The 23,199-nt window shown below is 41.2% G+C and overlaps 1 protein-coding gene across 6 annotated transcripts in view; it reads left to right on the top strand.

The window, feature by feature from the left end:
* The window catches only part of DIP2C (disco interacting protein 2 homolog C), a 313,216-nt gene that overhangs the window by 69,693 nt on the left and 220,324 nt on the right, over window positions 1–23,199 (top strand). The gene's annotated exons all lie outside the window — the stretch shown is intronic.

Genomic DNA, 23,199 nt, shown 5'->3' with positions numbered 1-23,199 from the left:
TAGAAGTCAGAGATGCTGCAGCAGAGTGGATTGTTTATGCCTGAATTGTAGTGGTTGTACACAGTGAAGATTTTTTGGACTTGAGCTTGTATTTATCTTGTATGTTTGAACTTCCCAACCATGATGTTGAAATACTAGTAAAAATGCTAGGTTCAGAATGCCTTTTCCAAATTACACTAAGTTTGCTCTAGATTTGCCCTAGATAAGTCACACTAAACTATTGAAACCGGAGTGGCTTAGGGGGTTGCCTTCAGAAATGAAATCATTGTGACAGCAGACTTTTTAAAGTTAATTCTGACCAGTTGAAAAAAACCTGTGTTGAATGAAACTTAATTATGCAAATTATTCACATAATGGAAAACACATTAAGGGTCTGGTTGAGAGAAAGGTGTATAGGAAGTTAATGTGCCAGTCTGTGGCTTTTAGTCATTCATTTTAGGGTTTGTGCTGGTCTTGTTTTGTTTTGAAGGTACTCCCAAGGTCTGGGCTGTTGATAAAGAGGAAGAAGAAAGGGACTTGCTGATTGTGAATATGATCTCCTACTGGAAGTTATTTTGTCCCTTTGGGTATCTGTGGGAATTCACGTATTGTCCTCCCTCTTGGATTTGTGTCAGCTGCAGGAATGGGTGAGATGAGTGTGTGGGACCTTCATCATTATCTGTCTTCAGCAAAGAGAATGTGCTGTGCATTTGCCCTGGCAGTCAGCTGCAGACCAGAAACTGGTGGTGTTTCTTTCAGCTGGCAAAGGCTGGGAGCATGGCATTGAGCTCAGCTGCCAAAGGGGAGAAACACCTTCAGTAGCAATGCCCCTGCCTAATGACCCAAATTAGGGGTTTTTGGCCTCAGAGTGTTTCCTCAGCCAGAACAGGGGCCATACAGTAAAAACAGGAAAGCTGTCACTTCTCAGATTGACCCTGGTCCCACCAGTGTAGGGACAGGTGATGGGAATGGAGAGCTCAGTAACCTTTTCAGACAAGTTCTCCAAGCTTTATCTGGTAGACTGCAATGGTAAGCAGCCTCATATGAAGAACAGTGCTGTTGGTGGTGTTCAAAGGCACTTTTCTTGCAGCCCACTGATGTGACTCATTAGTAGCAATGCTGTTTTAGCCTGTTCTGACTCTTCAAAGGAGCTAATAAAAACTTCTCTAAAACCCCCTGTGTGTTTAGACTGGTCATTTCAGTACTAGAGCTCTTATTTGTTTAAATAAAGGAATATATGAAGTAAATGCAAAGAGTGAAGAAGGCCAGGGGAGGGGTTTGTTGGTAACAGAGCCAGCAGAGTTTCCCTCAGAGTAAAGTTCTGAGCAGCACTCACATGTGAATGTTTGTTTTTTTTTGTGCTGCTTTGGTCTTGTTGCTCAGACACAGAAAGTCTTGTATCCTGGGATGGGGCATGCACTGATTCTGGCTTGCCATCACTAAACTCTTGAAGCAGCAGTAAACTTGTGGTTTCTGCACCTGTCTTCATGGATCAGTGCCCAGAACCTGTAATTAATGTGAGTTCTTGTGTGTCTAATTTGCCTTGAAAAATTAGACTTTCACCCCAGAATGCACTTGGTGCAACATTCAAAACAGCCCACGCAGGCTGTGGCACTCCATGGGGTGGGATCAATACACAGTGGGAGCTGGTGGCACCAACTCCAGCAGTGGCTCCCTGGGTGGCTTCCTGGCCTGCTTTTGCCTGTGTGTCCTGCGCTGCTTGCATGGCCATTAGGAAATCCCAGATTTGCTCTGTGGTAGGTCTCCATCTCCAGCCATCCCATGTGGCCTCGTGGTGACAGCACGAGGCAGGAACAATGCACAAAGGAGTGTGTTTGGCAGTTGTCCTAAAATCTTTCCTAGAAAGAGTGTGCAATGGCTTGTCAGGGAGACAGATGGGGTTTGCAGGCTGCTGGGCACAGGTAGTGCGTGGGCTCTCCCTGAGTGTGCCTGCCAGGTCCTGGGGATGGCCTGAGCTGGGACAGCTCCCAGAGCCTGCCTGGGCACCATACCCAGACTCTGTGGGTATCACCCATGTGCTGTTTCCCAGGAGGCATCTTTTAAACTGGTGTGTGCTTTCTGGAAAGCACAGGCATAGCAGTGTCACTCTGAACTGCAGTAACCAGCTCTGCCAGCCTCTTCTTGCAGGTGGCCTTGGCTCACTTGACAGGTGATAAGTGTGGGGATGGGCAAGGAAGGGTTAAGGGATATAGAGGATGTGGAAGAGTTAGAGCCTGACTTCCCAGTGGGTTGTTGTCATTGATTACACTGTATAATTGGTATGAATTTATGAGTACTGTGAACTTACCAAATTAAGAAATAATAGGAAGTATGATGCACACAAGCCAGAACAAGTTGTCAGAAGAGATGATTGAAAAATACCAGGTTTCAATTCTAGTTTTAAACATGAAAAATTTTTAAGAGCTAAGCAATAATAGCTATGGAATATTTGACCAGCAACTTTGTATAGCTGACACTAAATGGCAGCTGAAGTCTGTTGATGGTGATTTTATGCTTTCTGGGAAGAGCTGAACTGGAAGCCTGCCAGCCCTGAAGACAGAGATGGTAGGATTTGTTTTCCAGAATCAATTTCTGGAAATATTGGTCAGGAAAATATGTGGGAAGTTGTATGTACTCACCATAATGTTGTAATAAGGGGACTCTGTTTTAACAGTATATTTGCAGTATTTTCAGGAGAGGTCAGAATGGCCTCAAGGTAATGAGGTTTTGCTTTCAGTTTCTTTTCAGCTGGGATTTCACCATGTGAGTTAATTGGCATATTTGGTGAGGATGAAATAGTGCACACAAGTACCAGCTACCTTCAACTTATTACAGTCATGTTTTATTTTAACCAGGGATCATTTCAATGCTTGGGTAACTCTGATTGCCAAACCCATTAAGTCCTTGCCCAAAATGGATCATGAGACTTTGTTTAAGAAATTACTGAAGTGGAACTACTTCAAAATAGAATACCAGGTGATTTTCCTGATTTTTCCCAACATATTTTTCTTTGTCTCTGTGCTATAAAGTAGGCTACAAAAGTGAAATGAATTTGAGTTTTTCTTATGTTACCTGAAGCTGCAGAGTAGAGCTTATGTAACTGAGTCAGAATAATAGAAGGAGCAGTACAACTGCTGAGATACACAGTGCTTGATGTTGTTTGTGATGAATGTAGCTAATTATTTTGCTTTTAGTGGTGAAATGATTATAATCTGTCTGCAGTGTTGATCTAGACAAATGCAGTTGTAATGTTTTGTTCAACTCCAACCTTACCATTAGCAGATTTCTTTTACATATTGTTGAGGAGGAAAACCAGCTCACCTGAGCTGGGCTGAGATGTAATGGATTCATACTGCAGGTCTGGGTTGGTCACTGATCCTGCTCAAGCAGAAGTTGGACGTTTGGGCATCTAAATAACCTCTAATTTCCCCCAATCTATTCACACTATAATAATATTGCAGAGATGGTATTGCCACTGTTGAAGTTAAAAGTTGGCTGAGTGTTAGGGTTGTTGGCATGCACCTAATGCCATTCTCTTCAAATGTTCTAATGCAGGGCGACACACACGTGTCCAGGCCCCAGAGCAGTGACAGAAATGTGCTCCTGTGGGCTGGCAGGTCCCTCTGTGGAGGATCTGCCTCTCTGGCAGAGCTGGGTGCTGGGCTCTGCTCTCCCGCGTTGTCATGGGGATGCGTTTTCAGCTGCTGAGCTGAAGCACAAGGGAGTTGCACCTCAACCAGTGAATCAGATCTTACACATGCTGCAGCAATATCGCATAAAGGTTTGGAGGCTTCATCATTTTAGGCAGCTCTTAAGAATAATTTGTTTTATCAGGCACGTTGTCTTAATATGAGACCTCAGGATCGCATTTTCCTTCTGGAGGAGATTGACTGCTTGGAAAAATATTGCCTCCTGCAGCTCACATATTTCCAGTTTTGCAGTGCTGATCTGTCTTACTCGAACTTGCTTTTGTTTTCATGATCAAGATGCAAGGTCTTCTGCCTTTCCCTGCTACTCATTCCAGCTCAGAAGCTGAAGCCAATCAACAGTATAGGAACAAAGAAGACTTCACTCTAAATGGGTTCAAGTGTATCAGCAGGAATCCATCAGAAAGGAAATCTCAAATCCATGAAACCATTGCAGAAGCTGGTCTCCAGCTCTGGGCTAATTTCCTTTCTTCAGTCCCACTGAAATAATTTCTTCAATGTACCTGAATATTCAGTCAAACAGAAAATAAATCTCAGTACTGTTTTATTAAACAGAAATCTTGCTTTCATTTTTTTTTCTATTAGAAAGGAAAACAGGTTTCAAATTTTCCAAAAATAAGGCCAGAAGAGTTTTTCTTGCGTGTTATATGTATATTATAATATCCACTTTAATTACAAATTAAATTGAGAAGACAAGTATTTTAAAATGAAAATGTAATTTTTATTTTGAATAACTTAAGCCTTTTTGATTCCTTTGGAAAACATCAGCAAATCCATTTACAAAATAACTCTTGATTACTGTCTGTCAAGTTATCTTTTCCTTTCAGAGAAACAATCTTAACTTGATTTCACTTTTGTTCTTGTGACCACTAGGCTGATTTCATCTTCCTAACAATATGCCATGTTATTACTGTACTCTAAACCAAATTCCTTAAGTCTTGACATTGTAACAATACTCAGCTTCTCAGGATTGTCAGAATTTATTTTTTTATTTTGGAGATAAATATTTGGTAAACAGCAAGGTCACTCTTGAAACCAGCTAAGAGCTACTTCTGAAAGATGCAGTCAGTTAATTTAGCTGTCCATGCCAAGCAAATGTAATACACATAAGTAATTGCTACAATCTAATCTCTTCTGTTATCTAAGGTGGGAAAAATACTTCTTATTAATGTCTGTACCAATGCCTTGAATGTGGTATGAAGAATTTTAACAGAACATTAATAGCTTGAACTCAGATTTAACTAAACCATCAACATTTGGACAAAAATGCTCTCTATTGCATCTCAGCTTTGTAGCAGCACTTAAAATCCCCCCAGGCAGTTGAAGAGTGAGGATGTTGAGAATGCTGTGGAGATGCACAGTTTGCCCCAAACTCCAGGAGACGTGAGGAGCAGAACCCTGGAGTGGCCTGTGCTAGACCTTCCCCATCTTTCTTATTCTGAGGCCACGATTAAGTTTGATTTTAAAACAAACTTCTTTTCAAAACAAACACAGCTGGAATGGTTCTTCATGACCCTTTTCTGTGTTTGTAAAATTTGTATTTCTGGCTGTTCAAATGTTATAGGAAAACAGCCAAAATTTCTTTAACTTGTTTTCTGGCAGTATCTTTGTGCTTCTTAGGAACTCGTGTGTTTTCTTGTCACTGCAGAAACCATTAAATACTGGGTTTGGAATAATTCAGTTTATCATCCTTCTGAAGTAGATACAGGTTTCATGGAGTGGGATTTGGAATCTGAAGAGTAGCCATAATTGAAGGTCATATTTGATCTGTCCCTTTTTCTGGAAACAGATCTGTTCTGGCCCAAACTATCCGAATGCATGGATGCATTGACTGCTCTTGGTGCTTTCTTTTGGGGAGGTTTTTATTTCCTTGACAAAGTCAATTTTGCATGTGTGATACATATAGACAGCTGTGGGACTCTGAGATGAGCTGATTAGAAATATGTGTTGAAAGTACAGTAGTTTATATGGGTTATGAAGAGAAGATGAAATCACTACTGTGTCAGCTAAGGGCCAGAATGCAGGGTGTAACTTTGTGTGTGCTTGACTGTGGAGCAGGGGAATCATCATTAATTGACAAATTTGCTGGACTGTTTGACCAGAGTCTTGAATTCTAGTGACAGTGTCATCATTTGAGATGGAGCACAGAATGTAAGTAGCTTGGGGAAATGTAAAATGCATTTTCTTCTCATTCCACAACAATAATAATATCATTGATTTCCATAAGTATAACTTTGCATAAAGCTGAAGTGAAATAATGATTTTCTCTTTTGCTTCCTATAATTGCTCATGTTTAACCAAAACTTGGGTATTTGCAGAATGGTGATTCAATGCAGGGAGGAAGTGCAGTAGAGATAGTGCTGATATTTGTAGAAAACTGCTTTGAAATCTGCTTTTTCTGTGTTGATGGGAAGATGCTTCCAATCACTGCTTAGTTCACTGAGAAAGGGGTAAAAAAGTAAGTGGGAGAACTGTTCTTTACTACAAATTTTCCTCCTTTCTCTCTTGTCTTGTTTTCTGGCCAATTGAAAAAAGGTTTTATCAGTGCATGGTACCAATTGGAAACTTCTGAAGCTTTTTATGTCTTGCAAATGTCCTCCCACATCTCCCTCTTCCCCCGCAAGAATAGAGGAGAATGAGAAAAAATGAGCAGCGCATTTAGGTAGAGGATGGTTTAACAACCTTTTCTGAATAAAAGCAGCATTTCTTTCACGGCAAATGGCTTTAGTATCATTTTTTGGTAATATTATTAAAGCTATAAAATAATGTGCTCCTCATTTAAGCTAGAAGAACCCCACCAGCAGACTGGTTAACAGATCAAGGCAGTCAGCTGATGAGCCACATATGGCAGAAACTGCTGCATATGAATTGTTAATGATCCTCACTGAGGAAAATAACCTTCTTCCTGTTGGTATGGAGCCCAACTGGAGTGTGGAAAAATCCATTAAATGTATGAAGATTACAGTGAGTCAGACTTCATATCCTTTCTCAATAGGCTGTTGTGTGAAGCAGTGATTTAGAAATATTTTCTGCTTTCTATAATATTCCTTGGTATCATTTGACCCTGATCCACCACTAGTTGAAACACCATACTGAAGGCTGGATACTCACCTCTGAGAGGCAGAACCTAAAATCTGGGTTGTGTCAAGAAAGGTCTTTGCATGGCAGCATTTCAGTTGCCAGTGCTGAGCAAAGGGGATCTGATCTCTCTTGCCCAAACTCTGTTCCACCTGCTGGCGCGATGCAGAAGGGTTTGGACATCCATGTCACCACTTGGAGAAGTCACAGAGAGCAGCCTGGCAGTTCAGTCTTGCAGGCAAGCAAATCGTGGTGGTTTAACAGTGTGGTTCTGTTTTAAATGAGATTCTCTGGGGAGAGAATTAGAACTGCTTTTAGAGTTGTGATGTGGAGCAGCCCCCCACCTCTGTTGGTGACATCTGTAGCTTTGCAGGGACATGTGGATGTGGCCAGCAAACCTTGTGGGTCCCTATGGATCTTGCAGGAACTTGATCTTGTGCCTTGGGGAAGCTTTGCTGTTGTGAGCTCTTGCCTGGGTGTTCACCCTGGTCCTCTGCTGTGTGGAGGTGGAAGTAGAGGGGAAACTTAACAGTGAGGAGTCTTCTTTGTCTTTCTCTGGCTTTTGAGACTCTTTCCACATGTGCCATTGAACATGTGCATGTTGCTTATTCTGGTGGGAAGCTGTGGGTGAGAAAAACTTCCCTATACTCTGAGAAAAAGGAATTTTACCATGGAATTACTGTTGCTAACTTTCTACTGTTAAAAACTTTCTAACTTTCATATACTGCTGTTATCATTGTCATTATGGTAAAGGAATTGCAGTATGCTTGGTTGTAGGCCTAAAAGCAAGGGCTATCTTTATTTAGGAGTAAAATATGATGTACAAGAGCAACTTGCGCCTTCACTGTCATTGCTACTGACTTTACTGTGGCTGATTGTGGGATAAATTCAGGAGTTTCTTTTAGAAACCTGTGGGGCTGGGTGTGGGACCCCAGACAGGCAGGCAGGGAACAGGATGGGCAGCAGGCAGAAATGCCTGACCCAGATTGTCCCCTGTTCACTGATCTATTATACTTGCCAAGATATTTCAAGTACTGTAAATCTGCTCAGTGAAATTAAATGACAATGATAAAAGTTTTTCAGGGAGAGTTAAATTAATCATTTCTGAAGACTGTTTTGGTTAGCTCTACCCTTCTGTAATTTTTCGTTGTGTTTACAGCAGAACTGTTTTTTGACGAGGGAGGAAAGACTGGCATAAAGGGGCCACAAGTGCCAGTTTTCATTCCAACTCATCATCATCAGGTACTGGAGATTTGTTTGAAGAGAAAAACATCACTGCAAGTTTATCAGTTTAAGAAACTGAGAAAAAAAGTGAAATGCATGAAAATGGAAGACATTATTTCTAGAGCTGTAACATCAGCCCCATTTAGTGCATTTCTGAAACCCTTTCTTACATAACACCACTGGGTAAATTCAGCTCTGCAGAATTTGGCCTTCAGTACATATTTTTAGATCTATTTATAGTTGGTTAATATGAAAGGGTAAAATTGTTACAACAGAAATGCCTTTTCTCTGCAGCTTCAAGTATTGTCTGTTTATTTTGGGCATCAAAGGAATATTTAGCTTGACTTTTGCATCTCTTAGGACAGCAGTGCTAATGTGGTGTTAGCAATGGGGCTGTGTAAACCAGGGAGATTGAAGCTTTGGTGGAGGCTTCAGCCCTGGCAGTCAAATTAAATGATAGTTTTATTTTTATCACTGAGGAGCAATAAACATATCCCTACAAGATGACTGTGAAGTTAATTTTCAGAGATCTGCACTCCCATTAAAACATACGGTTATCTGGCTGTAATTGTTTTCCCTGCATGGCTTCTTTTTAGAAGGCCTATGGGCTATTTATGATAAAACTGTCAAAATTTTGTATCCTCCTGCTTTACAGATTGCTCTTGGCCAGGATGTATTTTAAATCCTGCCTGTGGGTGTGACATAGTTGTGCAGCCTCAGGTGAAAATCGGGGGAGGAACCGTGACTCAGAGGTGAAGAGCAGGATTCATCTGCCTTCCCTGAGATGCCCAGCTCTGAGGTGCCTGCTCAGAACTGGTCCTTCTGGCTCCATTTATGGCCACTGCAGCAGGGAAGGAGGCTCCCCTGGGGCTCAGTGAGTGCCTGGGGACCCACTGACACCAGCCCAGGGCAGAGGGGTGGCAGCTCCTGGGGATGGCCAAGGTGACCTTGCAGATGCACCAGGACTCATTACATTCACGTAGGGGATTGCAGAAACAAATTATCAGCTGCACCATGTCAGAGTCTGCTGTCCAAGCTTCACACACTGCCTCTGCCCACCTGTTTGCAGCTCAAGCCTGCCTTGATCTTTCATCCCCATTTCCTAGCTTGGATTTGAGAAGGTTGGGAAGGGAAACGTGCAAGCATGTATCTGCTTGGATAATGTGCCCCTTTAAGACTGTATTAGAGCTATGAAAATATAACTTTTGATTTTCTACCTTCAGAAGAGGGACCATGTATTTTCTCCTTGATGCCTTCACATGTTACAGAGCATGTAAGATAGAAGGAACTAGTGAAAGAATCAGATTTTTGAAATATTTATCTCTGGTTTTATTTTTGTTGTGTGGTAACACAGGCATGTGCAATTAAGCTTCCAAGTGTTTAATCTCCATAACAGATTGATTTGACTTGTTCTGCCAAGTTGGAAATTGTTTACTGTTATCTTTGTATCTATCATCAAAACTTCAATGGTTCTCCATGATACTTTTAAATATTTTTGTTTCTGATGTGTCTGATAGGACTACAGTTTATCATGCACCTTCATTGCTTCATAATGCTAAAAATCAGGGGGTTTTGGTGTCAGATGCAAATTTATGGCTAGTTCAGATAAAATAAAAATCTGTTGCTCGCAACTAGTTTTGGGTTTTTTTATTTCTTCTTTTTGGCTACAGTATTGAAATGTATTTTATAGACTTTCTGTCTCCAAGGCTTTAATAGAACATCGCAAGTTGTAACACTAAATCCTTGATTCTGCAAATAATGGTTACTGCAGAGGAGTTTCTCTAACAGGACTGTGCAAATGGTTTGCTTTGCTTTGTTTTTTTCTGTTTTTGCAGTGTATTAGAAGAATCCCAAAGAAGTTGTTCTTAATGTTTTTTATGCCATTTCTCCAAATTGGAGATTTTTTGTAAATTATTGCTTGAGCCATTGGCACGAGAAGAAAGACTGTAAAAGGGCTGCAGCTAATAAAGCTGCACAGTAACTTGCATATTAGATATTTTAGAAATCTGAATGTTCTTCACCTTGGTCCCTTTAAGAACACCTTTGACACCAGTGTCACTCTAAGTGTGCACAGGCTTCCTGAAAGCTTCAGCCCTGAAACTCTGATCTGGAGCAGTGTGAAGTTCTGCATTGCCCTCTGGCTGATCTGTTAGTTTAAGGCTGGTTGTAGAAAGCCACCAAAATAATGTTTTATATAAATAGCATTAATTAACAAAGATGTGTGGTTCTTTCTTGGTATAGTGGTGTGAATGCAATTTTCCTCACTTACATACAAGAGTGTCAGGTTGTTGCTCTGAGGAGAGCTTTTCCACTGTGGCATTTTGGCGTGGAGAGGAGGGACAAAAATCTTGCCATGTGATCAAATAAAACTCAGAGCAGCCCTGACATTGTGGCTTGGAGCAGTACAGTGCAAGTTTTACGGCAATGTTTTTCACTAGGTCTGTGCAGAGGGAAATGCTGTGATGCACACTGGCACTGCTCCCAGGTGATGTGTGTCTTGGGCTGAAAAACAGAGAGGATTTTGATTTAGCCTTTGCTCTTGAGGCTAATTATTTTCTGTCTTCTGGGTGTTTGTGCTCTGTGTTCCACTGTTCTCCTCCAGGCTCTTCACTCCTGCTTGGTTTTGTGGGATACTGACTCTGTGCCAGCGTGTGTCCAGATTTAAGACACCCCTATTTCTGCTGGGCTGTGTTGCACAGCCAGAGCTCCCAAAGCCAGGGAAATGTCACTGGTCCCACTGGAGCTGGGCAGGGCTGGCACCAGGCTGCTGCTCTCAGTGGGCCCTGGCTGTGTGAGGTCAGTGTTGCCCTCCATGCAAGGTGCCACTATTGGCACGTGTTCAATTGACAGCTGTGCTTCGTTATAAAGCTGACTGATTGTTGAACTCACTAAAGGGCATGTGAGGTACCACACTGTTAATTGCTACACTGACAGCTTAAAATACAGGAATCACAGTGGTTGGTTGTAATGCTGCTCATGCATGTTCTTTGCATTCTATTTTAATAGTTATGCCTGTTGAAAATAAACATCTATTTGAATGATTCATTTTCTTCAGGCTACATAAAGTGATATATTGAATGGCTTTTTGTAAAAATGTCAGAGACATGGCTAAATAATACCTTAAAGTGTGGTTTACATGTATAATCTTCTGGCATTGTCATCTCAAGTCTGTACTAATTAACCATTGCAGCATCTTAGGGAGTTAAGTTTGTACTTAAGATGGGTCTGTAAACATGTTTTAGTTCCAAGGTTTGCCAGTAACAACATCTGGGATTGTTAAATAGGAACTATGGTGAACCTTGGTGAAGTCCATGGAGCATCTTTGGGATGTTTCTGGGTTTGTGTGGGCTTCTTTTGCTCTCTAATTAGTATTCTTTGTGAGTAAAATTAAAAAAGGTCTGTAATTAAAACGTTCTGGTTTTGAGCTTTTGTCATCTTGAGCTGGTGGGCAGCACTGTTGTATCTGCTTAGGTGACAGAAGCATGGTTTGTGAAACCGGAGTAACTAAGGAGGCTGGCAGGGAGAGGGCTGGGAGAAATCATTTGCTGCAGTAGAAAAAGAGTGTGATTTCTATATTCTGTGAAGAAGCAACGTAATGGATCTAAATTTGGGTCCTGTTTTTCCTGTTTTGGAGACTAAAACCCATTCCTCTCTATTCCTACTGCTCATCTGGACTCTCAGGGCAGATTCTACAACTGAATGTGCTGGCTGCCTCATTTCTGTGTTTATTCTGTGGAAATTCAGTGGAGTGAGTGAGTGCTGGTTGTTTTCCTCGGTGCCAGTTCATCCTGGTGAGATTAAGGGGGGAGGATGGGCTGGGCAGAGATTTCCGTGGCGGGGCCGGGATCGCCGCTCGTTCCGTGACCCACATACCTCTGCCCCTGTTGTGACACGTGATTTTTCAGCTCCTCAGTGGAAACCAATTGTGCACAAAGCCCCCTTTGAGATGTGAATAGATGAAAGGAGATGAAACAGCTGGTTTGGTTTTATCCCATTCAGGTCAGATTTTTTGTAGTCATCGTGCAGCATTAATAATAATAAAACCAGCTGTTGTATACCAGGAAACTTGCCATGAAAGGGACATAATTACAGAGGGGCTCAGTACTGTCATTTAACCTGTTATCACTTCAAAGCAGAGATCTAAAGTTTTAAGAAATGATGAATGGCTATGACATTGCTATTAAAGTATTTGCATTGATTGCTTTTGTGCTTGAAAGGGGGAGGCAGAGATCATCCTTGATCCTGGAGTGTCATACAGACACACTTGAATGCATACATAAAAAACACCTCATGTCACAGGCATAGCACAAATGATTGATAACTAACTTCTACCTCTTGAAGTTTTAGTAGAAAAGGAAGCTGCCTAGAGAAGTCAAGGATCAGCAGAACCAGGAAGGTGTGAAGTCCATAGTGGAGAAAGAAACAGATACCTGGTGGGTAGAAGGAGAAGGTGTAGGCTGTGGAATAAAAGAAAAACTCCAAGCCAGTGCATTGGCCAGACCCTTCTGCAGCTCTCCAGCTTCTACCCTTTGGCAACTGGTAACAAAACCATGAACTGGTACCAACTGTGCTGGGGTCAATTTTTTATTGGGAAGCATAATAATTCCAGCAGTTGAGTACAGCACTTACTGCACACGGGAATCTGGATTCATGTGAGTCAATTAGTGAAGAGTGATGCAAATCAAGATTTGATTGTAGATATGATTTAAACCAATATTAGCTATATTTAGCCTAATCCTCTCCCAAGTTATGTCTGTTACTCTTTTCTTCTGGGATATGAATAGATGTCCTTCTGCAGAAGGGTGTTTACAATAAGGCCTTCAAGTGAAGCCTGGAAATTTTATGTTGAGAGTTACAAAAAGCAAATCACTGATTCTGCGTATAAGATTCCTAACCATCTGATTCCTTCAAATATATCTACCTGTTATTGACCTCACTCTTATCTGGGAATTCAGTAAGCATCTAAGAGTTAAGGAAGGGATGAATCATACCTGACCTTGTTTACAAATGCACGTTGAGGTCACCTATAAAGTTTTCTGAGCTAGTTGCCTACATGAATACATCTCCCGGATGAAGTCCTAGTTAAGGAATTAACTTCACTGGATTTTGACCTCCCCACCACATTTTTTTTTCCTTTGAAGAACTGAATATGAGTTGTAATGTATTATTATTTTTTAACTTCTAGAATTTTGTAGTAATTTTATTTTGTGTCGCCAAGCATGGAGACAAAGCTCTACTTTTAGGTTAGAAGAGAAATCATAAGGACAGCCAGAAATGTGAAGTGATTTTGAGATCCAGCTCTGCTTTCATGTTATTTTAGGGGCATTTTGAACTCTGGTTCATACTGTCTATAATCCCCACCTGCCTTGTGCCAGGTGGTGGCAGAGCTCCTCTAAGAAAGGTGTTGAGCTGCTGTTCCTGTCTGATGTCAGTCAAGTGGAACTGAAAACAATACAATGATTGAAAAAAGGATTTAATCTGTTATCACCTAAAGAACTGCAGAGAAGTATTTGATGTAGACTTTAAACTTAATGTGCTTGGCCTTGCCAGAATTTGGTTTGTATTTTAGATCACAGGGTAGAGCTGCTATTGCAAGAGGTTTTAAGAGCTTTTTAATATGAAACCAACAAAAAGAGACATAAAAACTATTTATTTTACTACTTGTGTGTAATAGTGTGATGATTGCTGTCTCACACAAATGGAACATTATTATTTGTAACTTCTCTGTTACCTGGCTCGTGTGTTGGCTGAGTCAATGTTTCCTGGCTGTCATGGTTGTTCTGTGAGCAGTCCTGCAGCAACACTTGGTGCAAGCCCAGGGCTCCTTCCCCAGCAGCTCTGGGTGTGTGGCTCTGAGAGGGGGAACCTGCTGGCCTGAGGCAGGCAGGGATGTGCACAGGGACAAGGAGCTTTTTCTGCCAAAATGTGGGAACTGCCATCCCCATATTGATGAAGGAAACTTGGGATTGTTAATCATCTGTGAATTATGCAAAGCAGGATATTAGCTGAAGGTATGGCTGTTTTATAGGTACCTTCAGTGCCAGCTGCTGTTTCAGGTCATTGGTTTCCTACATCTGCTAATAGACATCTCAAGTTATAACTTGAAAAACTCCTTTACTTGTAGGTGGGTAATATGAGCCATGTAGCTGCATAATGGTCACAGGGGTGTGTGTGGGAAGGTGTACGTGTGTTTATGGATATAAAGTAAATATTTATGCTAGCAACACCAACTCAGTTTCACAAAGAGCAGAGAAAGCACACTGGCGTCTTGTATTGACTGTGAAACTGTTGTGGAAAGATTTTCATTTATTGCATATGACCTATTAGTCCTAAATGCAAACTGGCCAACTATGACATATCCAGGGAGGGAAGAGGGAAGGGCAAGCACAGATAAGTTCCTTGGACTCCAGGAGTGAAGAAACAGGATCTTTCACCAGCTGGGGCAGGGCTGTGTTACAAAATTGGATGCAAAGAGTCCCAACAATGGTTGGGAGTGAAAGTGTAAATGTTAACTTACATTGATTGTTCAATTTGATACTCTGAAAATTTAAGTCATGTTTTCCAGCTTTTTTCCTGAGGCTTTTCCTCATTTACTTGTTCTAATCTCCCTCTTCCATTAATCCTTGCTGAGTATAAATTGTCTTTTAATATCAAAACAATGAAAAAATAAACTTAGTTGTACGTGAATATTTTTTTAAATCCTACTTCTTCCTCGTGCACAACCATTAATGTGTATCCCTTTTGGTGAGTGAATGTTTTATTCACTCCATAGTACTAAAGAGCTGGTCTAGCCTCTAGAGGGATTTAAACAAAGTGATTTAAATACTTTGCTCTTTTTTAAGATCGTTGTCTTCAAAGAAAACAACAGCAGTGACATAGAGTAAGATTAAAAACCCATGAGGCTATTCTTGTCAACTTTAATATTCAAAATTCAGAATATTTAGTGTTTTCTACTCCATGGGAATTCTTTTCTGCTAGATAGATTTCTGCAAAATTTTTCAGAGTGGCCTGGTTTCAGCTCAGAAGGAGTTAATTTTCTTTTTCATAGCTATTACAGTGCTATGTTTGGGATTTAGGATGAGAATAATGTTGATAATACAGTGATGTTTTAGTTGCTGCTGAGCAGTGTTTACACAGTGCCAAGGCCTTCTGTGCCTCTCACCCTAACAGCAAGGAGCCCAGGACACAGCTGGGAGGGGACACAAGCTGGGGTCATGTGCAGGGTAAAAATCCGGGAAAAAATCAGCCAAGGGCTGCACTTGGCAGGGCATCAGTCAGTGGACGGTGAGCAATTGCATTGTGCATGTCCTGCTCTGTATATTTGGTTATTATTATTACTACTACTACTGCTTCAATTCCTGCCCTATTAAACTTTGTTGCAACCCACAAATTTTTCTTTTTTTTTTTCCCAGTTCCTTTCCCTGTCCCACTGAAAGGGGAAGCAAGCTGGAGGCTGGGTGATGTTTAGGTACTTGCCTGGTAAAACCACAGCAGTCCATCCAAAACACCAAACATGTAAACTGCAATAGAAGAGTGATCTGGGAGGACACTTTGGTAATGCTGCTGTGGGATCAGTTGACTGTATCCACTCTCATTAATAAAAATCCTTCAAAATTTGCACATTTTTAATTTTGTCAGACTTCACATTGTTTCATGGGATCATCAGCAAGGCACACAAGCAAGCCTTCTTCATCTGGTCATTTATTGTATTGTGTATCTGAATATTTGTATGTTTGCAGCTGAGTGGTGATTTGATGGAGAAGGCCAGGCTGCAGAAAACTGGAAAACTGTTTTTTAGCTTCTTGTGAGAATGCACACAATGGGCATCTGATCTAAGGAAAGCAAAGCTGCATGAGTGTTACCCTAAAGAAAGTAATAGTAATATTTTGTGTGTCATTAGATCTTAGCATGTTTGCTGGACACTGCTGCATTAAACAGAAGGATTGTCCCCTATGGTTCATTGTTGATTCTTCTAATTAATGGCTTAAAGTTGAATGGGTAACACCAGTAAAGGCTGTTTTTTAAGCATCAACCAGATTCTTGGTTTTCTTGGATCCCTAACATAGAGAAAGGACTGATCCCCACCTTAGCAGCAATTACCTCTATCCCTTTGTGGCTTAATTACAAAAGGGAAGCAGGAAGACTTGTGTGCTTGGGTACCAAGTGTGTGCAGCACATTCCTGCTGACGTCTCTGTTGTCTGGGGTGATCACGTTACCCTGACAACCAAGAGCATCCCTGTTTTCAGGGCTGGTCCCTGAATCTCTTTGTGTTTTACAAAACATCACTATTTTTTGTTAGAAATGCACTATTTTTTTTCTTGCACACTCTGCAAGTTGGACATCTACAAACTGTCCCAGCAGAACAACAAAGAGATCTCCTTCTAGAAAGATGGATGACAGACTGCCTCACCACATGTGTATTACATTTGCTTGCCAGATCCTGACTCCTTTGTACTTTCCTCTAAAGCAGTTTCCTATATTATAGCCTTCCTTTAGTTCTGCACAATGTAGTGATCTCAATTAAAGTCAGTTCCTGTGTTCTTTCTTCCTCGTTAAATCTTTTGTGTTTTGTTAATTTTGGTCAGTCTTACGGTGTCACATGGCTGAAGCAATGAGCAGAGTGACCTGTTTATTCTCTTGAAGCAGTCAAAAGTAATAGAAACTAGAACCAGAGGGAAAATAATTTAACATTTCAAGTCCTTAAGGAAATCACAGGCCTTTGTAAATGAAATAAGTATGTAAATTTTCTACAGAAACCATGCATTTGCAAACATCCCTGCAGACATCAGTCCAGATTTGATTTCTTCCTGAATCTCTTTTTCCTAGTGCAGACTAAGAAGTTTAATTACCTGGTAAAGTATTTCTTTCATATAACAGATCACTTTAGTTTCAGAGAACTCTGTACTGCAGGCCAGTGTCTCAAGAGTCATGCATTCAATTTCCTATTTTAACAGTTAGTGATTTATTGTCAAAATAGAGCATTTTGATTCATGTGATTTCTTGGTTGCTCCTTTCTACAAGTTGAACATAAGATTGTGAGTTAAAGAAATACCTAACATGTGACAAAAATCTGAATACTGGTTCCTTCAACGTGGCATTCCTTATTCGGGGCCTTTTAAAGACTTCTAGCTGAAATATGCATCATCTGTGAAAAATTTGTCCTGTCTCCAGATGCCCAAGTGCCAACCCTATAAATTGAATGTCAGGCCATGTTTTTTGTGGCTCACACATTGCAGCCAGGAATAGCAGCTTTGCAACTGGCATTTAACTAACAGGTCTAATGGTGTATGACCCAGAAACAGTCTAGTTCCTGCTTCCAGTTTCTGTTGGATTTTGCATTGCAAAAAGCTGCAAATGAGGAGAAAAGTAATTTTAATCTCTAAAGCAGCCAGAGCTAATCTGTGTGTCACATGTAGAGCATGTCTATTAAGAAAAGGTGGTTTTCTCATATCTGCTTTTCTGAGCATCAGCACACTGTTGAGACCATAAGACTGGTTTTCTCTGGCTAACCTTCATGAATAAAGTGGGACTTTGCTAACTGTGAATTTAAAAATAGTTTAGTTTTCTCTCCCCCCAGAATATGTTAAAATAATTCCTTCGGTTTTCTTAAATGGAACTGCTAGTCAGAAGATGTTCAGATGTCAGCAGTCATGTCACTTCTTAGATGGATCTAAAATGTTACTGGAGCTGTCACCATTTGCCTTGGAAGTTTTCTGTTTTATCTCATGCACAAGGTGGTAACTCCTCATTTTGAGGAGCTGGGCTTTGGCAACTCCTTGCTGTACAACTTGGGCTTGTATTGCTGAGATCCTTGGGCTGGTGCATTGCAATGGGCGTGGAATTTATGGTGTAATAGAATGTGGGCTTTGTTGAGGTTTATGGTCCTTAGGTCAAAGCCATTTCACTTGGGATTGCAGGAAGGAACTTTACTGCTAATGTTCTTAGGAAAAGGGTTTGGATTGACCTAGAGAGATTGTCCAGTCTGTTCCCTGCTCTTGTCTGGAATCAGCTGCATTATATCTCACTTAGGTGATTTACAAAGCCTTTACATGGACATTAAAGAGGGCACAGATGAAACATTCTGGACCTCTGTCACTCCCTGTTGAAGTGACTCCAGACTGCTTTGGGAGCTGCTGAGATATGTGTAGTGCCCAGAGCTCGTTGCCAGGTTCCACCTGAGGTTTAGCAAAGCTGAACAGTGTGGAAGGAATATTCAGGTACTCTGCACACTGAACACCTGTTTGTATTTCCAAAATGTGGTACTTGGCTGTTGTGCAATTGCATGGAATTATAAATGTGTGTCCTGCAGTTTTTTGTGTCTGTGGCAGTGTTTCTTTTCACACTGAAGCATTGTGGAAACAAATAAGCTAATGTTGGATAGAATACCACAAAATTTAGGATATAAGTAACCTCTTAAGCCAATTGGATTTCCTGTGTGCTGAAAACCGATTATTAGAGATGTCATTCAGAATATTTTTTTTTTCAGCAGAAGCACTCTTAGCAGTTTTCCTGTGAGGTCAGGAGTATTGATTTTTTTCACTGATCATGAAAACCTAGAAAAAATGGAGTATAAATCTGAATTTGATTTTAATGAGTATTTCTCATGTTTTTTGCTACTACTCCTTCATCTTCCTCCTTTCCTCCCCTTCATTTCACGTACATAAAACATGTAATATTAAGTAATTTTTTCTTATATGACAGAGGCACTTAAGCCCCAGTAAATTCATTGGGCTTTGCACAGGGCAGTTTATTCTTACTGACATGAACAGGAAATGCACTTGTGTGCCTTAGGAGATTAGATCTCTGTCTTTTTTTTTATGACAGCTCTCCATCATGTTTTATTCATCATAAATAAATGAGACTACTGCTGTTAGTTATCATTATTTTAAGGTTTACTTGTGCACTTCAATAGATGGGGTACTCAAGAACATGGGAAAGACTTTTTCCTTTTCAACAGAAAGAACACAGAAATCTGGTACCTCTTTTTCTTTTATTCAGGATGACATATCACACCAAAGCTAGTGACAGGTGGGCAGAAATTAAATACTGCTTAGCCTCAGAACTCTGTCTACTTCCTTGAATTTGCAAGTATATGGTAATGTTAGTTCCTAGCTTTACAGGTTTTATGGCTTAATGATTTTGAATCTAGAACTGAAGGGGGAAAAAACCCTTTATATTATCATTTTATTTCAGAGTTGTCTGAAGTCTGGTGTGGTCTGGATTTTACTGTGGTTATTACAGACTGACAGTACCCCACCAGGTCACTGTGCTGAGTGTCCTGGAGCTTTGGCCATCACACTCCAAATGTGAAACTGAAGTTGTGGCTGCCACATCTTTGTTGCACCATCAAGTGCTCAAAACAAATAGCCTGAATGCAAGATGTTTTACAAGTTCAGTGGGTGCTGCAGGCAGTAAAGGAATGGAGATCACGCTATAAGAACAATTGTTTGTGAATGGCACTTTGATTTTAATGCAGACATTGGAGAGTCAAGGCTTCTTTCTTGACTTCACCCCCTTTTACTGTGCAGAAATTTACATTGGCAATCCAGAAATTAGTGCTTTCTTTTCTTGGGAGCTGGTGTGCTGTGTGATGGTGGGTGATCTGGGAAGAAGGAAAGAGGGGAGTGATAGCTTTAAAATCTCCAGTGACACCAAGTGCTAAATTTGAGATCTCTGTTTCTAAGTACAGTCCTTATGCTAAAGGCTAGGAAATACAGGAAGGTGTTTTCATTTTTTTCCCCCCCAGCCTTAAAAACATCAAATTTTACTTTGATAATTAAACCTCCCTGCATTCCTTTATAAGGAAACAATTGTGCTATTATTAGCAAGATTAGCTGAAAAAGGCAAATATGTGGGAGTTTGGTTCCTGGTTCTGTTCCGTTTTCTTTTTTTCCCCTATGACTGTACCTTCAGGAGCTGCAGGCTTTTGCATATATTCATCTGTGTAGGCACAGCACAGGCAGGCAATGCCTTCTGTAGAACTGGTTTTAAAGTGCTCTATTTTACAGTACACAAAAATAATCCTAAAGATTTGATTTAATGAAATACTGTGATGGTTTCATTGTGTATTTTTAGCAATTTCTGAAGTAGTGCATTAGGCTAGGCTATGGCAAACCTTACCCCCAGAGACTTGTACTTGGCTGTTATTGTAGGAAATCAGCAGGACTCTCAGGGAGGAGGAGTGGGTGCTGAGATTCCTTGAGGAGGTGGGTTACTCAGAGGGAATCAGTGTAAACAGTTCTGTTTTCCTATCACTGCAGTTGTACTGTGCAAATTGACTTAGGCACAGCCTTTGGTGTGCATTTCCTCAGCATTCAGGGGCTTCTTCAGTCTCAGCCCTAGAGCAGCAGGTTTCCTGGAGGCTGGAGCACACTCTCCCAAAAGCCTGATGCCTCACTCTATGAATACTGTCAGTGTGGTTGTCGCTAAAGCCAGCAGCAATGCAGCTTTGTAAGCATTGCTTTGCATGCAGCATTTCTTTTTAACTCTTGGGATAAATTTGCTCCTAATGTGTGATAAAAATACTGAGTTGAAGGTATCCAGCAGTGACAGCTCTTACTTGTGTTGCAGTTTTTGTGTCCAAACTCTCCAGAAAGGCTTCCAGTGCTTCTTTCTGCTTGATGGAACACAGCAAAGCTGATTGCTGCTGACCAGGATTTTGTTAGGAATCTTGGTCTGTATTTTGTCCTTTGCACGTTTCTTTGTTTATTGAGAAGCGCTGGCTGCCCAACCTGTGCCAGCTGTCCCCAAATCCCAAGGGAGTGTCCAGCAGCTGTGAGCAGCTGGAACAACTTGTTCTTGGGCCAGCCCTTCCCTTAGCAGGGCCTCTCTCCTGCACACCCTGGGCATGGTGCAGCAAGGCTGAGGTGGCTGAGGCAGATACCTCTGTAACCCCAGGAATTGCTGGGCTGTGGCCTCGCTATTTGTGCTCTGGGCGGGGCTGAAGACCAACCATATCTGAGGATTTTCCTATTTTTCCAAGTTTATTGGCACCTGTGAAGCAATTCCCTTGGGACCCACTGTATCCTCTGGTGTTGGGTTTTTTTCCTGCCAATTGTACATTAAGTACGTAAGTACTGTGGGTAGTAGGGAACAGAGCATGTACATGCATATGTCAGACATATTTTCTTACTATTTTTGGCAGTATGTTTTCTCTGCCTGAAATAACATTTTGTATAGCTATGTCTTCATTGCTGCCAATCAAGCCTCTTTCCTTTTCTATTCATAGGGTCTTAGATTTTAAAGCTGGAAATCAACCTTAGATCTTCTAGTCTGCTTTCTTGTATGACACTGGTCATGGAATTTCATCCAGTTATTTCTAATTTAGTTAAAATGTAACTATTCAAAATGCCTCTGGTTTTAAAGAATTCTAGATGATCTTTCTGCTTCCCTCTTTCTTGCCCTCTTCTTTCACATTCCATAGGTTTGTCTTCTGGTTGAAAATTCTGCTTTTTAATGTCACATCTTTTTTGTCTCATCGTGTTTTCTCATTTAATATTAATGTCACTCTCATGTTGTATACACTCTCCAATGGGGTTTTTTTATGGATCAGGAGAAAGGTTTTATCCTTGCTCCCTGAAATGAACTGCCAGCTGCTAATGCTGCTGCTCCCAGTAGTTAATGGCTGCCTGGCTGAAATACATGGCTATAGCTCTGCTTGATCACCTAATTGTGCTAAAAGTATAGTAAGGAATTGGTATTTAGGGCATGTAAATGTTACCTTGAGATCTCAGGTAAAAAAAAAAAAAAAAAAGAAGAATGACCTAAATGGGCAGCTCATGCTTGCAAGCCCTGTTATGAGACTCTGCATGCAGGGACTGCTGAGTTAGTCATTCTGCCCTCCCAGAAAAACAAACAAACAAGCAAACAGGAAAACAACTGCCAAGTGAGGTTGTGCATGTGAATGCTGCCTGTGGTCCTGTCCCCAAACGTGCTTCTGTGGGATACCAGTGTTCAGGCACTATTGTTGAAGCTGCATATGCCATCTGTATATTATGGCAATAATTCAGTGTTGAATATCAGGTATTTTCTATGTGTGGTACTCCCATCTGCCTCTGAGGCTCTGGGATAAGATTGCTCCTGATTTTTGTTGTAAGCACAGCATAGACAGAAATTTATGGGCTGTACTCCTACTTACCTGGGTGTGTTCAGGTGTTTTTCAGAATACTCTCAGAAACACCAGACTTTAAATAGAGTGTATTTCCCATTCTGTGCTTTGTATAAGATGATCCAGCACTTAGGAACGTTCATTGGGAGTTGGGCTCTGGCTGGAAATGCTTGGAACCATAATCACTGAACCTGCCTGGAACCATTATCACTGCTGTGCTGGTGATTCCAGAACCTGCCTGGAACCATTAATCACTGCTGTACTGGTCCAGGAAGGTAGAACCTGCCTGGAACCATTAATCACTGCTGTACTGGTCCAGGAAGGTAGAACCTGCCTGGAACCATTATCACTGTTGTGCTGGTGATTTCAGAACCTGCCTGGAATTATTATCACTGCTGTGCAGGTGGTTCCAGAACCTGCCTGGAGCCATTATCACTGCTGTGCTGTCCAGGCAGGCACAGGGTGGGGAGCAGGGATGGGGTCAGCTGGCAGCCAAGTGGAGCCTCCAAAGCCAGGTCAGTAGAGCCTGACATTGAGTGTTCAGTTTTATAAAGATTTTCCCCCAAAAGGAGTCTGTGGGACTCGACACATATGTCTGCCTGTGGATGAATGCAGTCTGTTGTTGGCTGTGTGCATTGGACCCTTGTGATCAGTATCATGTGAAAATACAGATTATCACTGATAGAAGGAGGCAGCCCAGAGACACAGTCTGTATGTTGCTGGAGTTCAGCAGCATCTACTACGAAATTGTGGTCATTTGGGAAGAAACACATCTTGGTCGTCATTCTCACCAGGAGACTTCAGGCATGTGAATAATCTTGTCTGGACTGAAATGTCAGTAATTTTGGCCAAGGTTCTATTTTAATGCCACATTTTGTATGGAGAGATTGTACAAATAGTTTACTGTTACCAGGGAATGTAATAAGTACTGCTGAACAGCTGCTGGAAATTTTGGGCTGTTTCAGTGGCTTTTTTTTTTTCCAACATGGACTATCAATTTCATTCTGGACTGGAACCAGTGGCCAGGTGGTGAAATGCTCTGTGTGTGATAAACTGCTCCCCTGCCTCATTCATCACCTGTGGAAATGTCTTTCAGTGTGACA

Source organism: Zonotrichia leucophrys, chromosome 2, assembly GCF_028769735.1.
Source record: "Zonotrichia leucophrys gambelii isolate GWCS_2022_RI chromosome 2, RI_Zleu_2.0, whole genome shotgun sequence".
In the NCBI taxonomy this organism is placed as follows: domain Eukaryota; kingdom Metazoa; phylum Chordata; class Aves; order Passeriformes; family Passerellidae; genus Zonotrichia; species Zonotrichia leucophrys.
The sequence above is the reverse complement of the archived record's forward strand: the minus strand, read 5'-3'. Positions and strand labels throughout refer to the sequence as shown.